The following is a 5,000-nucleotide window of genomic DNA, read 5'->3' on the forward strand; positions in this document are numbered from 1 at the left end:
GCATTAGCTCTTTAATTGCTGTTGTTCGCCCGAGTTTCTCTCCTACTTGTAATTCCAACCCTGAGACAATGAGAGATTTGGGGTATTCCTTCTGTCTTCTCTCTCCACTTTCTTTTTTTCTTCTGTCTGCCTGACTGTCTCTTTCTCTATTTTATCTTTTTTTTCTCTCTTTTTCTCTTTCTCACCTCCCCTCCCTCTTTCTCCCCCTCCTTCCTCCTTTCCCCCTCACTCTCCTTCCCTCCCTCCTCCCTTTCCATCCCTCCCCATCTTCCCTTTTTCTTCCCTCCCCCCTCACTCTACCTCCCTCACTCTCCCTCACTCTACCACCCCCCTCACTCTCCCTCCCTCCCCCCTCCCCTCCCTCCCCCTCTCCCTCCCCCCCCCTCCCTCCCTCCCTCCCCTCTCCCTCCCTCCCTACCCCCTCCCCCCCACCCTCTCTCACCCTCATAATTCATTGCTCACCAGTCCATGCAACGAGAAACCTTTACACGGAAATAAACGATCCTCCAGGTGTGGCCTCGACTGGCTCCTTCGCCCTCATGCATCTCTTGGGATCGGATTAGGAAAGTTGGATGATAAATATGGAATACGTTGTTGCAATATATATATACATGACGTTGTTGCAAGAGAGTTTTAATGACGATGTTTGTGGTGAGAATGATGGTCATGTTGATGATAGTAATGATGATGGTGGTGATGATATTGATAATGATAATGACAATGAGGATAATGATAATGATTGTAATGATGATAATGAAAATAGTAATTATCATAATCATGCTAATGCTAATAAGGATAATAGGAATAATGATAATGATAAAAGCATAAAAAATGGTAATGATAACACTAATAATGATAATAGTAATGACAATGATAATAACAGCATCAACAATAATGACAATGATAATAGTAGTAATGATGATAATGATAATGATTATATCAATACTGATGATGATAATGATATTGGTAATGGTAATAATAATAATAATGATTTTAATAGTAATGAGCAATAATAATAATGATGATGATAGCAATAATGATGATGATAATGATACTGATAAAATAATACTGATGATAATCATAACAATAACCATAATGAAAATGATACCACGATAATACTAACGGCAATGATGATAATAATAACGAATGCTATCATCCTACTCCAAAAACGACAACAACAAAAATTTGAGAGTAAAAAAAAAAAAAAAAATCAAACTTATTCTTATTTTCCTTCTCCTTTTTCTTTTTCAAAATCTATTCCTTCTCAATTTTTTTCTCTTCCTGCTAAAAATAGCGAAAAAAAAACTCCTTTCCGAGCGGTTCCGGCTGCTGGTTATCGAGCGCATCTCCGCCGCCGACCCGCTTGGCTCGCTCCTCGCGTTCGCCCCCCGGAAGGGTCGAAGAAACTTGAGCCGCGCCTGGAATTATGAGATGAACCCTTTTCTTTGGTGCACCTGTGCGAGTGAAAGTATCTTTTATATGTATATGTGTATGCATAAATACATACATGCATACGTATATACATACATGTGTTGGAATCAGCGTATGGTCGCAGTTCGTTATTTAATTTTTAATTCCTTCTACACTATTACGCATCATTTTAACAATCGAACATTGCAAGAACTAAATAGATTACATATATAAGTTTTCTATATATGTGAAATACCTTTGTAATAACAAATATGTATGAAAATAGGCAAACAGTTTCAACCACCAGCCACCTCGTTCAATTTCGCTCGTTCGAATAGTGGCCATGGCTTGTTCAGTTTCGTTTCAAAAAATATTACTTTAATCTAGTCTGTACAGATTGCATGTAAATTCTGATATGAATTAGATTCTTTGCATTTCTTCTTAAATGCATTATTGAGATAAATATCATGTAACATTCTAAGTCAATTAGATTATATTTTGTATAGATCTGGACACAATATTTGGCGGGAACATTACCAAAACAAGTAAAACTGTTTCTCGTTTAACATTAATTTCTCATAATTCAACCGTTTACAGACAAAAGGGTAAGTAGTCAATTGCCATTGCTTGTGCCACCAAATGCATGTAATCGCATTATGTTTCATTGTGCAGAGTTTTATATATTACACCACCCAGATGTTTAATTACATGGTGTGTGTTTATATGGTATCTATATGTACATATATAATATATATATATATATATATATATATATATATATATATATATATATATATGTATATATATTTATATATACATACATATATGCATGTGTATATATGTATATATATATATATATATTTATATATACATATATATATGTATGTGTATATATGTATATATATGTATATGTATATATATATATATATATATATATATATATATTTATATATACATACATATATGTATATATATGTATGTATATATGTATATATATGTGTATACACATACACATATATGTGTATGTATATATATATATATATATATACATATATATATGTATATGTGTATATATGTACATATATTATATATATACATATATATATGTATATATATATACATACATACGCTTTATATATCAATTCAAAATATAGACTGTACCTCCAACCCGAAATTAGCATTTCAAAAGCGTCCACCGTAAACTAAAAGACGATGATAAATTCATGTAATTGATTTGTAATTAACATGTAGAAAGAAAACACGAACATTAAACCGGTATAAAGATCATTATCATATCAAATCTCTTCTTCCTCTTTTAATCTTTATTTCTGTTCAAGTTGATTTGGATATTATCAATTATGTCATTCGGAAAAACAACAACAACAATGAAGACATTATGATTGATGTGAAAGTCATCGTCATCATCATCACTGTTGTTGTTGTCTTTGTTGTTGTTATTGTTTGTATTATTTATATAATTATTATCATTGTTAATCTTATTGTTATCATCATTGATATCATTGTTGTTCTTATTAAGAATATCATCATTGAATTATGATTATTATTATCAGTGTTATGATCCCTATTTTAATCATTGCCATCATTACTATCATTACTATTAGCATTATTGTTACCATTGCACACACTCGCACACGCACACACACGCACGCACACACACACACACACGCAAACACACACACACACACACACACACACACACACACACACACACACACACACACAACACACACACATATATATATATATATATATATATATATATATATATATATATATATATATATATATATACGTACACGCATATACATCATATATCATATCCGTCCTTTATTCAGCCCAACCTCCCCCCCCCCCCCAGCGAGGTCATTGCAAAAAGAGCCACCCATTCCGCTTCATTGCTTCCTCTCCGACACAGCGACAGCATACCAGTACAAGGAGCCCATTCATTTCAAGGGGGGGGGGGGACAGGTAATTAAGAGATGTAGCTAAAACTTTCTCTCATTTCTCTCTCCTCTTTCTCCTCTCGCTGCAATTGCATGCTTGGAATGAGTCCAGTGATGCATTTCACCGGCGATCAGCGGAAGTGCTTTCGGGGCCAAAGAGAAATTGCTTTTGCTTGTTGCCGTGTAGTACTTTGGTCTCTCTGTTATTTGCCTTTTATGGCTATTTGGGAAAGATTTTAAATGCTTTAAGTTAGAGTATTATCATTGGTGTTATTTTTATTGGTATAATTATTGTTATCTATTTCGTAATCAGCGTTGTTGTTATTATTACTATTGTTATCATTATTACTATTGTTATCATTATTACTATTGTTATTATCATTATCATTATCATTGTCCTTATCATTATTAGTATCATCATAATTTTTCATTATACTTATACCTGTTATTATTAGTAGTACTATCATTATTATTATCATAAGAATTTTTATTATAAGAGTAATAATAATCATCATTACTCTCGTTATCATTGCCAATGTTATCATTATTATTGCCAGTTTTATGATATAGCTAATTGGCATGCTGATTATAATTGTTTTTAGTATAATTATCATTATCTTGATTATTGTTATAGTTGTTGTTCTTAAGTTCATTAGTATTGTTATCATCATTATTATCATTATTATCCTCATCGTCATGATCTTTACCATTCTTCTTCTTATTATTATTATAATTTTTTATTATAATAATAATTATTATTATTAATTGTCATTATCAACATTATTATTGTCATCATTATCATTATTACTATTAACCGTAATCATTATTATTGTTATAGTTATCATTATTATCATTACTATTGCTACCATAATAATCATCATTACTGTTGCTATGATAATTATTTTCTATAATTTTCATAATTATTATTGTCATTATTATAATTATTACCTTTATTATTATTTTGCTTTGACTATTATCATAATTAGTAGTAACAATACCATCATTACCGTAATAATTATCACTATTATAATTATTTTCATCATCAGTATTATCATCATAATCATCGTCATTACTACAATCGTTAATATTATTATTACTACTACTATCACCATCATCAAGACGACAGCCACTCAACATAGAGCAGTCATTACACATAGCATGTTGCACGTAAAGATGGACACGGAATGACTCGGCAGATCGCGTATGAATAGAAAAAAAAATGGAACTTTGGTTTACAAAAAAAGAAAAAAGAGCAAAATCACCTTTTCTAAATGGATATTCTCAAAAGCTTTTTAAAGTTGCATATATAATGTTTATATGATCGTATAATAATCACAATCATTTCCAAAACACTATACTACAAGAGAGTGACTTAAAAAAAAAAAAATGTCATTCTTTTAATCATCCTTTTTTTCTGTATGCATAATGCGTGAAAACACTCTGGCCATTATAACAAGCAACATGCAATTTTTGCAAAATTTATACGCTCGTAAAAAACTGCTCTCGTTGCGTCTGTCTGTGTCTTGTCATTCTATAATCATCGGTATTTTGTCACTGTATTCTATCTCTGTGTTGCAGACGACTGTAATGGTGATGATAATGGTATTGATAATAGTTTGATAATAA

The sequence above is a fragment of the Penaeus japonicus genome, unplaced genomic scaffold, assembly GCF_977035675.1.
Source record: "Penaeus japonicus unplaced genomic scaffold, GWHDUDI00000001_assembly GWHDUDI00000017, whole genome shotgun sequence".
In the NCBI taxonomy this organism is placed as follows: Eukaryota; Metazoa; Arthropoda; class Malacostraca; order Decapoda; family Penaeidae; genus Penaeus; species Penaeus japonicus.